At 59.4% G+C, this 16,937-nt stretch overlaps 1 protein-coding gene across 4 annotated transcripts in view; it reads right to left on the bottom strand.

Annotated features, from left to right (window-relative positions):
• Positions 1 to 16,937, bottom strand: part of ADARB1 (adenosine deaminase RNA specific B1) — a 138,329-nt gene that overhangs the window by 82,836 nt on the left and 38,556 nt on the right. For all 4 annotated transcript variants that reach the window (XM_038581661.1, XM_038581660.1, XM_038581663.1 and 1 more), the window contains exon 2: positions 1,023 to 1,162. The gene's annotated coding sequence lies outside the window, so the exon portion shown is untranslated. The remainder of the gene's footprint in view (positions 1 to 1,022; positions 1,163 to 16,937) is intronic.

Here is a 16,937-nt window from a genome sequence, read left to right as displayed (position 1 = left end):
AAAGGTGGTCACAGACGGCACGACTCCCAGCGGAGCTGAAGGACAGCGTTTCTCGCAGCCTCAGGCAGCTGTGCGCTGCTCACTACCTCTCAATATCCCTCCACTAATCCTGCTCGCGAGAGCCGGCTGCAGGGAAGCCCACCCCACTGGCACAGCCAGGGGCCAGAGCCTTAACTCTGCCCTCTCCGGACGTTCCGGCTCCCCTGCTGCAGAGGGGGGTGCAAACCCTCCCTACCCCCTGGGAGCTAGTGTCCTTACATCCCTGATTCCCTGATGGGTGCAGACACGGGGCCTTCCCAGGCAGCTGCGGGTGACAGCAAGCACCCCCACCGACGAGCCCTGCACCTGCACCCCCAGCAACGGTGAGCCCCACACCTGCACCCCCCAGCGACAGTAAGCACCCCCCAGCGACGGCGAGCCCTGCACCTGCTCCTGCCGGCCTCGCCCCAGACGCCGGGCACCTGTCCGCACCTACAGAACGAGCGAGCGCAGTCGCACCCGGCCGCCCCCTGCCAACCAGCTCCTCATCCTTCTTCCCCACAAGACTCCCGTGAGTGTTGAGAACTCTCCTTTCTGGAAGCAGTCACTCTGCAGGCCGTAATCTCCCATGGTGCTAACTTAACGGCGACTTTAAATTTGCCCCGCACCCCGACTTCTCTCAAGAGCAGATGCTGAATCACGTGACAGTCACCAAAAAATCAAGTACCAAACACGTTTTCTTGTAACCACCTCAAAGGCAGGTAACAGAGTAAGCAGCTCTGCAGCGAGTGTAGCTGAGCACCGGCCGGGAGCCACGGCCGCCGGGGGGCAGCAGCACGCTGGCCGCGGCCCCGCTTGCAGGTGGCCTGGGCCCGCCACACCCGGAGAGAGGCAGCAGCGCGACCCAGCACGATCCAGCGCGGAAGTTACTCAATCAAACACACTCGAGAAGGCAAAAGGCTTTAATTACTCCCTTTACAGCGAGCAGAGGGTACTTTCTAATCAGTCAGAGGTGAGCAGATTTTTGCAGGTGTTTACCTTACCTTAGATTAGGCTGGTGTCTGCGTGTGCTGGGACCCGGGCAGAGCTTCCCTGGGCGCAGGCCGGGCCGGGCGACCCCGAGCGCACGGGTGTCCCTCGGTCCCTTTGTCAGCCTGCCGTGCCCAGCGGGAGAGGCTTCACTCTGTGGAACAGAAAGATCCCATTACTTTGCCTTTTCGACACGTCAGATGTGAATTCTAATAATAAATACCATTAGTTAAAGATCCTCTTCCTAAATACAGGCTTAAGTCATTTTTAAAATACTTGGGCAGGGATCCCTGGGTGGCTCAGCAGTTCAGCCCCTGCTTCGGCCCAGGGCGTGATCCTGGAGACCCAGGATCGAGTCCCACGTCGGGCTCCCTGCATGGGGCCTGCTTCTCCCTCTGCCTGTGTCTCTACCTCTCTCTTTCTCTCTGTGCCTCTCATGAATAAATAAAAATAAATAAATAAAATATTTTTTAAAAAATAATAAAATAAAATAAAATAAAATAAAATAAAATAAAATAAAATAAAATAAAATAAAATAAAATAAAATAAAAATAAAATAAAATAAAATACTTGGGCAGCCCTGGGTGGCTCAGCGGTTTAGCGCCACCTTTGGCCCAGGGCCTGATCCTAGAGTCCCAGGATCGAGTCCCGCGTCGGGCTCCCTGCATGGAGCCTGCTTCTCCCTCTGCCTGGGTCTCTGCCTCTCTCCCTGTGTCTTGTGAATAAATAAAATCTTTTTTAAAAAATAAAATAAAATACTCTTATGCTTCCCTAAAGCAGATACACACTAACGAGTCACACCCGCACCCCAACCCTCCCAAGAGGCAGGCATACCCGCACCCTCCGGCCCGGATCTCCGCTCCCCAGCTCCCCAGCAGGCTAGTGCAAACACAAAACCCGCCTGCTAGGGACGGAGGCCTCAGACGCACTCCCGTGTGGACCGATCACAGTCTGCATCACGCGTGTGGCCCGCCACTCTGGCTGCATACAGACCTCACGAGTGCACGGATGCACGCCTCCCCGCCCTCCGGCCCAGCCCAGAAGCCCAGGCCACGCGTCCGTCTGCAGGCAGAGCGTGTGAAACATCTCCGTGCCACTTCCTCTCAGCAGAAAAACGTCAACTCACAACTCATTAAAGAGAGTATTTCAACATGCTTATGTACTGACAAAACCTAAATATGCCACGTTAACATTTTCCTTTACAAAAACAAACCGATATCCACCCGAGGGGAAAGTCTACGGTGGGGCTTCTCCAGCACAGAGCCGCCAGCCAGCATCCACGGGAAGAACGAGCGGGTCTCTGCGTGGGCGCCCAGGAAGACCAGCAGGGAGTGTAGACAGGTGCTCGCTGAACAAGGGGGGGCCCCTAACCGTGCAGACTCGGTGTGGTCACCACAGACCTCCTCGGGGCCCCGGGGGTTACAAGTGGCCAGTCTCAGCCCCTCCACATCTCTCAGCTGTGACTCGCCTCAATTCATCCGTACCGTGTGTCAGCAGGTGTGCGAGGACAGGTCTGAGGCACGGTCCCCGTGTTGTACGCTGCTGCCCCCAGCTCCAGTGGGAACTCACAACAACGACCTATTAGCCTGGGGTTACAGGTCACACGACTGTCCTCTCCAGCACGGAGGCTTCGAGGCTGAGCACACAGGTCCATGCACATGGCTGCTGACCCCATCAGCGCCCCTGCGGACCTACCTCCACACCCAGGCGAGGAGGATGAAGGAAACGGCCCCACCGTGTACCCCCCCAATCCTCAACGCCACCCCCACCTGGTCAGTGATCCTGCCAGCAGCTCCTGACCTGGCTGGAGGGTGTGCAGGAGACACAGCAGCTCCCCTAACAAAGAACGAAGAACAGGACACGGAGCCCCCCGCGATCCAAGGAAGAAGAAGGACGATGTGCGAGTCAGGTCAAATGTCACTGTGCCAACCAACGTCCACACAGGCCACAGATCAAGGGAAACACAGGGAGCACACGACCAACATCCACAGAACCAGGTCCTAGTGTCCAGATGGCGACCTGCCAGCCCAGAGTGGAGACAGAAGTCTGACCCCTGTCGTCCACTGGAGGAACCGTGCCAGGGAGGGACCAGGGACAAGGCTCAGGAGGCACCTGGGACCAGGAGGGAGCAGGGACTAGGAGGGACCAGGGACCTGGAGGGACCGGGGACCAGGAGGGACCAGGGATCAGGGGGGCCAGGGACAAGGCCCAGGAGGGACCAGGGACAAGGCCCAGGAGGGACTAGGGACCAGGAGGGACCAGGGATCAGGAGGGGCCAGGGACAAGGCCCAGGAGGGACCAGGGATCAGGAGGGGCCAGGGACAAGGCCCAGGAGGGACCAGGGACAAGGCCCAGGAGGACCAGGGACCAGGAGGGAGCAGGGACCTGGAGGGACCAGGGACAGGAGGGATCAGGGACAAGGCCCAGGAGGGGCCAGGGACAAGACCCAGGAGGGAGCAGGGACCAGGAGGGAGCAGGGACCAGGAGGGAGTAGGACCAGGAGGGACCAGGAGAGAGTGGGACCAGGAGAGACCAGGGACCCGGAGAGACCAGGCCCAGGGGAACCATTCTGAAGACAGCCCCGCAGAGCTGACCCAGGGAGCCGGACTGGCGTGGGGAAGGGTTCTGCAAACTGTAAAGCTTAAACAAGAAGCACCGGAATGGTGTGACAGGAGCTGCCACATGCCCAGGGGACTGCTGCGTTGTGGGTTCAGACTGCAAGAGGCAGCCTTGGGACACCACCTGGCCCTGCGGCTGCATCGCTGAGCGCCTCCAGGTCCTGCCACAGTGACGCACAGGATGGCACCACGAGGACTGAACAGAGCAGGGGTCACAGAGAGCTTGGCCCGGTGACAGTGAAAGTCACAGCAAGAGCACGACAGGCGGTGGGCAAAGACGGAGGAGGCTCCTGTCGCAGGGGCAGGCAGGGGACCGTGGCCGACAGAGAGCGGGGAGGAGACACACAGAAGCCTCCGCCCTGAGGGCAGCTGCGTCCCAGCACGCCACGCACGCCACGCACCCGGGGACGGACGACCAAGGACAACCAGAAGAGTCTCTGCCTGTCTGGAAGCTGGCGGTATTCCTCCGAGTAACCCACGGCTGAAATAATCGCAGTAGGAAACAGAAACTACGAAAACTTAAAAACCAGAGAGCACACGTGGACTTGAGCGGCGCGCAGGTGGGGCAGCGCACCAGGGACACGTGCGGCCCCACGCTCACCCCTTCAGGAATCAACGAATCCCCACCCGGGCGGGTCAGTACAAGGAGAACAAAATTAGCCCAAAGGAAGCGGGAGGGGGAAAGGAAGTAATTAAACCCGCACTGATCACACGCAGTAGAGGGCATACGGGGACGGACGCCCGCACGCAGGACGGGGAGAAGCCCCACATCGTCCTGCTCTGAAGGGCAGCGGGGGGCCAGGTGGCCTCCTTTATGTGCCACCCCGTGCCGGCGCCTCAAGCGGTCCTTTCAGGGCGTCCCTGAGTCTCAGCAGGCTCCGGGACCCCAGGGTGGGTCGGGTGGAGGCGGGAGGAGTCACCGCGTGCTGGCCCTTTGGGGGCTGCTGGCTTGGAAGACTCTCCCCAGGAGGCCGGTTCCGTGGCTGCGGCCACCCGGCTGGGGTCCACGCAGGACAGAGCCCAGGCCGGCCCCGCGCAGGTGCCCACCTGCCCCTCAGCAGGCTGCCTCCGACGAGGTGTAAGGACAAGAACTATGACCCCCAGCTGCCCACACACGGCCACTTCCACTCATCTGAGGCCCCGGTCCCATGGTCCCACGGAGCACGGACAAACCGTCCCCTTTATACCCTGCCCCAACCCCTGCCCCACGGGGTCACCAGCAAAACCAGATGGTGGCTGTTCCAGGCCACTGAGTTGTGCTGTATGGGGCGGGGGACAGGGGTGTTAGGCCTCAAGAAACACCAGGACAGAATTACCACTCCAAATTCGCACAGCGTTAAAAATATAGTAAGAGGGTATTAGGAACCTCGTTTCAAAAATTCTGTAGACTTAGGTACAATGAGCACATCCCATGAGAAATACAGTGTAGGAAAACTGACGCAAGAAGAAATAGAAAATCTGACTACAGGACAAAGAACAAGCACCAGGAAACAAAAATCGTGTACAAAGTATCAGCCAAACCAACTCACGAATGCACACGTAAGAATCCCAAGGGAGACGGCGGCAAAGTTGGTCCAATGATGTTTTTAAAAGCTGACATATGGGGATCCCTGGGTGGCTCCGCGGTTTGGCGCCTGCCTTTGGCCCAGGGTGCGATCCTGGAGTCCCGGGATCGAGTCCCGCGTCGGGCTCCCTGCATGGAGCCTGCTTCTCCCTCTGCCTGTGTCTCTGCCTCTCCCTCTCTGTCTCTCTCTATCATAAATAAATAAAAATAAATCTAAAAAAAAAAATAAAAGCTGACATATGATCCAGCTGGATTTACTCTGGGAACGGGAAGACGAGACAGTGTATGTAAACCACTAGCGAACCCCGCCACACTAGCACCCCGAGAGAGGCGTCCAACACACCCGTGACGCCATGGAGTCTGACGGCGTGGGGACGCACGCTTCCGCGGGCCAGGGCGGCCTGGGCGGCAGGCGGGTCGGCAGGAGGCCGCCGTCCAGCAGCACAAGGGAGGCTCTGACAACGTCTGTGCTCCCGGGTGACGGGGACTCACGCAGGAACCGCAGACCTCACAACAGCGCACTAGGAGATGACCGGGTAACGGGACCCAGGAGGGCCAGGGAGCAGGAGGGACCCGGGTCTTGGTCCACACGACGGAGCCAAGCAGCGCTCCATCACCCGCCTGCAGCAGGGAACCGGCAGCACCACAGGCCAGCCGCTGCAGGGGGACAGGGGAGCTACTGCGCCCGCGGTGCCCCCGCCACAAGCCGGGGGTGGAGGTCCCACACCTCCCGCGAAACACAGAAGACAGGGCCCCACGAGGGAGGAGCACGAGGAGCCGAGCTCTCGGGGCAAGAGGCCGGTTCAAAGCAGGGCGGGGTGGGGTCAGCCCCCTGCCCTCTCCGCCGCGATCCACCCCGGGAAACAGCCGGGCCTGAGCTGACCCGAGATCCTGCAGGGGGAGCGGAGGCCGTGTGGCCCCAGCTCCTGCCCCGGCTCTGCCAAGGGGTGGATGGCAGTGCCAGTAAGCAACAGGAGAGAATCGGAAAAAAAGAGGAAATCTTAGAAGACAGGTGTTTTTCAACTGTCCGGAGCTATAAAAAGCTCCAAAGTGTATCGACTACAGTCCTGGTAGTTCTGCATCAACAATGACCAAAGGGTCCCCACGACCTGACCCTTCAAAGGGAGAAAGTTGATTCTGCTTTAGGAAGGACACCGGGGGGGGGGGGGGGGGGGGATCTTCCCGCGGCCAGAGGAGACCGTAAACCCACAGAGCGCGGGGCGGCCGTGAGCGCTGTCGTAGGGGGCGCCCGAGGGGGCCGCGGGGGAGGCCACAGGCCCCCGGCTCTCCGCTGCTTCTGGGAAGGAAGAGACGCGCTCTAGGCCAGGGGTCCCGCTTTAACACTTTTTAAATATTATTTAAATCCCACCCAGGAGGCGGTCTGCGCAGCACGTGCTCTGGGCCCCGGAGAACCGTGTGTCCACGGCTCCTGAGCAGGGTCCAGCTCGGCCGGGCCATCCGCGGGGACAGCGTGCGGCCCTCCCCGTCCAGATGCCTCGACGCGACGCGGGGGCCGCCGCTTCCACCACGGAGCCCCGTGCGCTTGCCTCATCCCCTGCATCTGGGTCTCACAGGCACCGACCCGGACCTTGTCGTCTCTTCTCACTGAAATCAACCAAGTCCGTGTTCTCGGCAAGTAGGGCGAAGGTGCTTGCCCCATTAGGAAGATGACTTTAGAAGGAACCACGGCGGAGACAGCACGGATGACTCTCCAGGTGACCGCGCTGCGTGAAACAGGCCACACGAGACACGCACCGACTCCCTGACCCCACTTATGTGGAACTCCAGAAAACGCAGGGGGACCTGTCCCGGCAGAGAGCAGTGGCTGTGGGGGGTGGGGGAGGATGGGGGGCTGGGGGGCAGGGGGGCCGGGGGGCAGGGGACCTTCAAAGGCAACGGGCATGTTCACCATCCGCACCGTGGCAGTGGTCTCACCCGTGTCCCAAAACCCATCAAGTGGCACACGTTAAAATACGTGCGTGTGCTGGTACATCAGTTATACCTCGAGAAAGCCGGCTTTAAAAAACACTACTTTGCTTTATACTGTAAAACCCCTCATCTTGGGGCTCCCGGGTGGCTCAGCGGTTTGGCGCTGCCTTTGGCCCAGGGTGTGATCCTGGGGTCCCGGGATCGAGTCCCACATCAGCTCCCTGCATGGAGCCTGCTTCTCCCTCTGCCTGCGTCTCTGCCTCTAATTAAATAAATAAAATCTTTTTAAAAAAAATAAAAAAATAAAGCCCCTCATCTTATTTTTTGAAGGGAGTTGGTACACATTATCGAAAATATTTTTATGACCTGAGGGAGAACATTACTTTTTTAAACTCTGAATAATCTAATGTTTTATGGGAAATTAAAGCTTGCTGCAAACATTAAAACAACGCGTTAAATAGGCCAGGGACTTCTCCCCATCCAGCTCCATTTGCTGTTGCATAATCATTCCCAGAGGGACCCAGTGCTCCCAAGCTAGGACTGAGCTCTGCGTCGCCACAGGGAGAGGGCCCCTGGGGGTGGAGACGGACACGGAGACACAGAGGGCGAGCGGAGGGCGCCCGCCTGAGCCTCGCTCTGCACCTGCTCTCAGGCCCTCGGCTCGGGTGGGGTGTAGGACCCTGGGTGCTGCTGCAGGGTCATCACCCCAGCCCGGCAGAGGAACGTCTCAGCCCCGGTCACGGAGGCGACTGCTGGAATCACCGGGATGGCAGGTGAAGGACAGACCAGAAGACGTGGGAGGTGCGGAGCCCTCCGTGCCCTCGGCACCTGCTCCCCTCAAGACGACTGTGCGCCCTTTGGCCACACACACGCTGAAACAACCCAGAAGGGCCAGCAGGGAGCACGCAGGTGTGGCAGCTGGGCCTGCACCTGGGGTGCCCCGTCCGTCCTCGGCCGCCCCAGCGCGGGTGGGCTCGTGCACCAGGCAGCGCAAGTGGAGGTCTGCCCACGGGGAGTCCACACCTCTTTCAGCCTGGTTAGCGTACCGCGTATTATTAGGCGTCCACACCTCTCGGGGGGCGGGAGGGCCTGCGGCCTCTGTCTCCCACGACTCACGGGGTTACCTGTGTCAGAGGTCCCCTCCGCTGACACACGATGAGCCACGTTATTTCTATGATGACTTTAGGGAGTGATTTTTCCATGAAAATGAGGTCTATTTTTGCCTAATCATTGCCAGCAAACAAATAAGACCAACAGAAGAGCATTTCAGGCCCCAAACCCGGGTGCAGCGCGTGCACACGCCGGGGGGGGGGGGGGGGACACGCGGCCACAGAGGCACTGGTCGGCCCACCTTCTCCCATGAGACACTCGGACTGGGTGACACAAAGAACAAATCAAGAGAAACAAAACCCTCTCCACAGGCTACACGACAAGGCCCAGTAAGAAAAGGAGAGTGACGGGAAAGATGATCCCGAGAGACTTTCCGAAGCGGAGGCTGCAGCCCTGGGCCCTTGGCAGGAGCACGCGGAGGGCTGCAGGCGGCCCCGGGCGGGACCCCGGCAGGGCAGCTCCAAGGCCCCCCCAGACCCCAAGGTCTGGAAGGACCCGTAACCCCTAAACTTCCCTACAACCGTGTCACCGATGAACACGGCACCGGCTTCTCCGATCGGCAGGCACCTGTTACATAAACCTGTGACGTTCTCAACGTCTTCCATCGGATTCGTGTCAAACGAACACATTTTCAGAAGTTCTTCATTAAAAGTCAAACGAGCATGATGTCTGTATTTGAGCAACGTCGTCAATTTAAACGCACTCGGTGACGTTACCAGACGCCGAAAGTTAGTGTAATAGCATCCATTGCAAGGAGACGAACTGTCTAAATAAAAAATGTTAATCTTTTTTTATAGAAATCTCTCAAATATATCTTCTTGTTCTGTTACATAAGGCAGACTAAATGCGAGTTTTTAACCAGAAGATGCCCGGGGATGAGACAGGAAGGCAGGCGGTCCTCAGACGGAGGCCACGGCTGGCCGGGCACCGAAAGCAGCCGTGTCAGGACACGGAAACGAGACGCCAGGGGCCGAGCTCTCAGACGACCCGCCTGGAGCCACCACGGGCCGGCACCACGGCCCCGGACGAGTGAGCTGCCCCCGTGTCCTCCTCCCCGTGACGCGGGCGTAAGAGCAGCCCTTCCCCCGCGGCTGCCGTGGGGATCCCGAGAGCTGGGGACGCCCGGGCTTGGAGCCCACCCGGCGGGCGCACAGTAAGCAGAACAGGAACGTCCACGGAGCGAAAGCCGTAATCACCCGTGGTCAGGGTCCTTCACACGTGCACCTGTGAGACGGTGACGCGCCCAGGGGTGAGCCGAGCACGGACGCCGCCACCCGCTGCAGGCCCGCGGCGGGGCACGGCACACAACCCGAGCTGCCCGCGTGGGGCACCTCCCATGGGAACGCCGGGAGTGACCTCCTCGGGTCAGGGCTAACCCGGCCCATGCCCAGGGGACTCCCAGGAAGCAACCTTGACGACGGTCAAAGCAAGGAACGGAAGGTCTCTGGTGAGACGTTGCCATAAGCCGATCTCCGTAAAGCTCCCGATCGCACCACCCACCACCCAGATGCTCCACGACGTATCCAAATGGACCTCAGGAAAGAGCCTTCCCCAACGAGTGGTCCACAGACACGTGGCAGGTGCAAAACAACATCCTCTCTGGAAAAATGCACCGTCATCGGAGGCCTCAAAGAATCCATACACGTGGTTTTCCAAGGAAGATGAGCAACCGACCGTCAAAAAGATAATCCCACAAGGAAGCAGGGTCGGAAGCATGAGCAGCCTAAACGAGAGACCCCAGAAACAGGCCTTCGGATGGGATGGACCTGCCAAGACCCCACATATAAAATTACTGGGCACGTAAGAAAAATAGATGCGGGGCCAGCACGGCGGCTCAGCCCGTTCAGCATCTGCCTTCGGCTCAGGTCGCGATCTCGGGGTCGTGGGTTCGGGTCCCGTGTTGGGCTCCCCGCTCTGCAGAGAGCCTGCCTGGGACTCTCTCACCCTCTGCCTCTCCCCCCACTTGCGCTCTCGCCCTCTCTTGAAAAAACGAGAAGAAACAGGAAAACAAACAGTACCCAATCAGGCTTGGAAAAGAATAAACCTTCTATAAATAAGAAACATTAAAGACTAAAATTACTAAAATTACAAACTCTAAGCTGGGTTTTAACATCATACTAGACACAAAGAGAGGATGAGTGAACGGCAGGGGGAAGCTGCGGAAGTGGCCAGAATGCAGCCGGGGAGAGAGGGCCAGGGGAGGGAGGCTGACCCCACGCCCAGGCGGCCCCGAGCCGACCCCCCAGCCCACCCCATGCAGAGGAGACCAAAATAGCTGCCGCCCAGACACGTCAGGAGCAGGGAGCCGGCGGGGGAGGGCGCCCAGCTGGATGCGGGCGAGGCTGCGGCCTCCAGCTGCCGACCCCCCACGACCTCTTCACGATGAGAACACAGGAAGGGGTTTCCCTGCAAATCCCGCTGACCCTCGTGGGGACGAAACCCTAAAGGGGACGTTTCAGAAGAAGGGAAGTGATCTTGCAGAGAACACAGTAACAAAAGGAATGACGATAAAAGCGAGTGGCACGTGGAATGCGACATTTCTTTTTTCGTTTTTATTTTATTTTATTTTTTATCGGTGTTCAATTTGCCAACATACAGAGTAATACCCAGTGCTCATCCCCCCCTCAGTGCCCTATTCAGGACGGCTTTAATGTGGCCTCTCTGGTATTTAAGGAAAGGTTTGTTGTTTGTTGTTGTTTTTTTTTTTAAAGAGTGCTTTAATTTAAAGTCTTCAATAATCCAAATTGGTATTTTCCTAAATCTCCACTAGGACAACGAACCTGATGCTTTTCTCAAAAAATATGATCAGGGCGGCTCGGGTGGCTCAGCAGTTCGGCGCCACCTTTGGCCCAGAGCGTGACCCCGGGGTCCCGGGATCGAGTCCCACGTCGGGCTCCCTGCATGGAGTCCTGCTCCTCCCTCTGCCTGTCTCTCTCTCTCTCTCTCTCTCTCTCTGTGTCTCTCATGAATAAGTAAATAAAATCTTTAAAAAAAAATATGATCAAACTGTGGAAATACCGAAAACAGAGAGAAAAAATAAGCAAGCTGATTAAACGAAACACATTTTTGTTTTTGTTTTCTGCCAATCACGAGAACAGAGCAAGCACACAGAGGTCCCTCCCGCTCCGTCCCTTGGGAGAGGCGAGGGCGACGGGGCCGGTGACAGCTGGCGGGCGTCCTCGGAGCTTCGCGCCTGCCCTGAAGTTACCGTGAGCAGAGGCGGCGTGGGGAGAGGCGCACGGCAGCTCCGCAGCCCTGGGGGGTCCCCGCTACGAGCACGCTGCCCGGCCGGCGTCCTGGGGGAGGAACAGCTGCCGCGCTCGCGGGTCCGGGCCTCACGTCCACGAGAAAGGCAAAACCGTGATCAGAATGGTGGGTCTCCAAGCCCACGTGCCCCTGTCTACGACGACACACGCGGTATTAACCCGGCACTGGGAAGGGCCTCGGGTGCACCCTGAATGGACACACACCCTGTCCCCTCCTCGGCACTTACCCGACGCTTCACGGCCCTCGTTTCTGCAGCCGTGGCCGGTCGGCGGGAACCTGCGACGTGACACGCTGGGAGCGTGAGCACGTGGATCTCGTGAGCCGGCGCTCGTGGGCTCCAGCTCGATTCCCAGCAGCAGGGCCGGCGCCGCGGGGCACGGGGCAGCTCTCTACCATGACAGCCGGGTCACCGCGACGTCCCTCGCACCATTCTTGCTCCCGTCACTGTGACGTCCGTCGTGCTTTATGGCTTCATGCGGGGCTATGACGGGCTCTCCGCGTGCACAGTGAGAATTTCATCAGGCTTTTTAGCCGCAATTTTTCAATAACTAAACCTGCCGGTGCCGTGAATCATCTCCAGCCTCGTTTCCAAACAGACGTAAAGAACTCCCCCGCCCCCCAACGTCGATGAGGCTGTGACCCTTACCGGCGGCCTCTGGGTCGGGGCGTGAGGCTGCCCGGTCTTGCCCCCGCTGCGAGGTAGCGCGACGTCCACACCGATGGGCGGCTCGTTCGCAACATGAGACGACAGGTGCGAGGACAGCGCGTCCCGTGAAGGATTTATACGACAAAGTTACCGCAGCTGGCTCCTTGCAGCCCTTCCCAATTCTCGGATAACGCTGAGCGGTTTTTCCAGCATAAGGGAAGAAGCACCGCGTTAAGGATATTCGAGGTACGGAATCCAGCCCCTAAGAGCGATTACGAAGGCCTCGGGGTGCCTGGGCGGCCGCGTCGGTGGGCATCTGACTTGACTTCAGGTCGGGGTCTCGGGGTCGGGAGACGAGCCCCACGTCGGGCTCAGTGCTGGGCGAGGAGCCTGCTCGGGGGTCTCTCCCTTTGCCCCCCCCTTAAAATAAAAGGATCAAAAGGCTTTTAATTGAAAACGGTGAGAAAGTGCGTATCTTCTCTCTTCTCTTCCTCAAACCCCATCGAAATGGCAGAAAAGGCACCTCTTGGCAATGAGCCGTAACAGGACTGAAACACCGGAGCATGGGCCAGCGGCGGACAAGGGCACCCAGGTCGGCAGGTCAGGGCGCTGCCTGCGGGGAGGAGAGTCCAGCTGACACCTGACTTCCCCGCAACACAAGCCTGCGTTAAGGAATGGGACACGCTCTCTGAGTTTGACCGGAGGTCGTGAGAACCCGGAACTCTGGGTTCCAGAGGATCCACGGGTGTGGGAACAAAATAACCCGGCAAGAACCCCACACGTCTCCCAGCCACGTGCTCCGGGACGCCCCCCCCATCAAACCAGAGTGGAATCCGAGAAACCAACGTGACGGACACGAGAGCCCACGGCCCCCGACACAGCCGAGGCAGCTCAGAAATGGGAAGAGAAGCCAGAGTTCTGGGCAAACCCCTTCCCTTCCTGGGGAGCTGGGGCAGCCTGTGCGCGGGCGACGGGGGTCCGGGGGCCCAAGGGTGGGGGCGGGACACAAACCATAAAGGGTTCACCTCTGGGAAGAGGGGACGAGAAGAAGCAGGCCGTGACGCAGCGGACACACGCTGACGGGCGCATCTTGTGCTCTCCCTCTCCCTCTCTCACTTTCTCTCTCAAATAAATAAATTAAATAAGGGACCCCTGGGTGGCTCAGTGGTGGAGCGTCTGCCTTCGGCTCAGGCTGTGATCCTGGTCCTGGGATCGAGTCCTGCATCGGGCTCCCTGCATGGAGCCTGCCTCTCCCTCTGCCTGTGTCTCTGCCTCTCTCTGTGTCTCTCATGAATAAATAAAATCTTAAAAAATTAAATAATAACACCGCGAGGGCATCTATAGGACAGAATATGCCCTCACTGTGTTGAGAGAAGTGCTTACGAGCATATAGTAGCTACGCAGCATCAGAACTCTTCTGAGAGGGAGGGGAGGGCAGAGGGAGAGAGCCCGACGCGGGGCTCGATCCCATGACCCTCAGATCACGACCCGAGTCAAAATCAGGAGTCGGACACTCGACCGACTAAGCCACCCAGGCGCCCCTAAAATCAGGACTTTTTTTTTAAAAGCTATCTTTTATTCTGAAAGCAAACACACAAAATGCATCCGTCCTAAGAAGAGGGAGGCACCGTCTCCCTAACGTACTAACACGTCCACGGCATAATGAAAAAGGTGCATCGCAGACTGACATGAAGCCACGTGCAACACGGAAATCCCGCAGACGCCAGAAGTGCCATGTATATAGCAGAAATCCCGCAGACATAATACAGAAATCCCATATGTACACACACACACCACGAGTCCCATACACACGGCAGAAACCAGCCTCTGGGCGCGCGCCCCGGCGCGTTTCCCCGTGTGCCCTACACACAGCACCTTCGCATGCCCCAACAGCGGGTCGTGCTGACCACGGGGGCCGAGGACGAGCCGGCGTGCTGGAGGCCCCCACCCCGGGAGCTGGGACGGGCGGCGGGCACGGGCTCCCGCGGGGAAGACCGGGGGACGGATCGACACTCCGACAGCCGCGTGCTCTGCCTCCGTCCCCAGAGGAAGGAAGCCACGAGTCAGCAGCGCTGCTGCTCCGCACGGCGTCCTCACGGCACGGACAGCACAGCACACGTGCAGGACAAGCTCTATTTATGCCGTGAAAGGGAAATATAAACCACTTGTCCACACGCCAGCTGCTGGCTGTCCATCTGGGCCACGTCCCGTTCCGGTGACCAGCACACACACACGGTGACGCCGTCTCTCAGCTGCACTTCGGGGAGAAATGACGTATTTGCACCGGAAAGCAGATGCAAACAGATGCATATGAACCCTCAGCCATGTCTGCTGGGGGCAACGGGGCCCCCAGAGCCCCTTCCTTCCTGTTGTGCATCTTTGCAAAGTACGCGGTTCACAATGAGCCTATTTTGTTTTCAAATAAAATGTGAAACCTCTTAAAGTCAGAGACGCTGCCAGAGCGCAGGTGCCGGCCCTGCCCGGTGCCCTCCTCTCGGCCAAGGTCGCTGCCCAGGCGGGTCCCCTGGACTAGATGGGACTGTCTCACAAGTGGCGGCCCCTGCGCAGAGCCCCAGGGAGGTTCGCCCTGAGGACACGGGGACATGGGGACACACGGACGAGACCACCTGACCCCGCATCCCAGGAACCACTTGTCTCCCCCCAGGCTCACCGTCACCCCAAAGGGCTCCATGTCCACGGCGGAAGCGCAGCACACAGTCCCTTACACACGGAGGCCGTCTAGGCAGTCGCTTAATTAGCAAATACAGCTTCTGGTTCTGCAGAAAAGAATAAAACGAGGCCTCCTCTGGCAGCCCTGGTGGCTCAGCGGTTTAGCGCCACTTGCAGCCCAGGGCGTGATCCTGGAGACCCGGGATCGAGTCCCACGTCGGGCTCCCTGCAGGGAGCCTGCTTCTCCCTCTGCCTGTGTCTCTGCCTCTCTCTCTCTCTCTCTATGAATAAATTAATAAAAATTTTAAAGACATATATTTAAAAAATGAGGCTCCCTAAAGCAGAAGTCTTTGTCCCTAACGTTTGATTTGGTGGTCACCCTGGACCCAGATCTTAGCTTCACCCCCAGCCCCAAGCAGGGCCTGGGCTCCCGACTGGCCACCACGACGCTGCGGGCCACGGGACGGCACAGCGGACCGTGCAGCAGGGCTCGGGAGCTAACGAGCCGCCCTTCACACGCGTTACAGATGCGAGCAGAAAGCACGCGTGGCCTCCGCAGGAGCTGGGGTTCAACTGACACGAACGCAAACAGAATCTCCACTGTTCGCCTTGCACAGTGAACGCGTGACGTTCAAACCCCGAGGATGCAGGAAAGGGGCAGACTCACGCTGAAGTCACAGACGTGAGCCCACAGGAAGTCACGACTGCAACAGCACGACGCTGAGGTGAGCAGCACGTGGGAGCGTCCACCACCCCCGTGAACGCTGCGTGGGCTCCAGGCAGGAGGTGGCCACCCAGAGCCATCGCAGGAGCCGTCCGCGGCCCTGGCGCCCGAGTGCCCAACCAGGACAGCGGTGTGCCCAGGAGCTTGCACACGTGACCACGGGCCCCCGAGGGCCACTCAGACGTCCAGAAACACGTGACTGATTTTGCATTTCTGGGAGGACGGCACAGAAGCTAAGTTCACAATACGCTCCATCAGCAGCTGCTGGGCCCTGGGCGAGCGTGTGCACCAAGGTCACCGAGCCTGGCCGCTGGGGAGGGGAGCTCAGGCCCGCTCCCCGCTGAGCCCGGCCGCCGATGGGACAGTGGCTCCTCCACGCCCGGCCTGAGGAGCAGAGTGGGGAGCGTGTCGGCCGGAAGGTCCACCCCGCCCCGCGCTTTCCCTCCTGCAAACCAGGGTTGGCAGCTGCGCCGGCCGCACGGGGCGGAGCCAAGGACCCAATAAAGGACAGTAGTTGCTGCCCGTTGACGGGCGCTAACGGCAGCCAGATCAGGAGCCCCGACACCGTCCCCAGCGACAAGAATTAAGTGAGGGGGGAGGGTTTGAACGAGCGCTTCAGGGCTGTCAAACCGTCAAACCACGTTGGGCTCCAGCCCGGCCTCCGCCCGGTGAGGCCCCACCCCTGCCCGCAGAGGGCGCCCGCCCGCACCCTCACCCGCGTGAGCCCGTGACCCAGCCCAGGCCGCCCTGGGGCTGCCCCGGGCTCCGTGGACGAGGCTGCCCATGGGGGGTGTCCACGCGCTCCCGCGTCCCCCTGCCGTCCCCGGCCTCACGCCCTCCGAGCCGCGGCCAGCGAGCGCTTGCTCCCGAAGGGGCTGACCCGACCCCGCGCGCCGCGGCCACCCGGCCTAGCACTCGCGACTAAGGAACCTCATGCATGCCCGTGGCAGGTCACATGGTTCCCCTCAATTTATAAAAGAACTCTAGCCCTCCAGCAGCTGTTTAAAAGTACTTTCCGCTAACTAAACACTCACGTTCTCATCCGTGATGTGTGTACACGACTAATCATAACAGTGCGTTGCTTATAAAAGTAAAAGCCAATTGTGACTTCCAACTTGAAACCTTTGAAAAATTTATAAAGCGGCTAAGCTAAACTGACCTCTGCACTCGGCCAGGAAGAGCTGACGGGCTGCAACCGTGCGCGGCGCGAGGCGCTCACGGCCTCTCCGGAGTCGCCGGGCGGGCGGGGGCCCCGGGCGACGCGCTGTCCTGGGCACATAACGGGCACCGGCTTTAAGAGACAGGCCCCCCGGGCACGCCGTTCCAGGACACGTTGAAAACAGACAAGGGGGATCCCTGGGTGGCGCAGCGGTTTAGCGCCTGCCTTTGGCCCAGGGCGCG

Source organism: Canis lupus, chromosome 31 (assembly GCF_011100685.1).
Source record: "Canis lupus familiaris isolate Mischka breed German Shepherd chromosome 31, alternate assembly UU_Cfam_GSD_1.0, whole genome shotgun sequence".
Classification (NCBI taxonomy): Eukaryota; Metazoa; Chordata; class Mammalia; order Carnivora; family Canidae; genus Canis; species Canis lupus.
The sequence above is the reverse complement of the archived record's forward strand: the minus strand, read 5'-3'. Positions and strand labels throughout refer to the sequence as shown.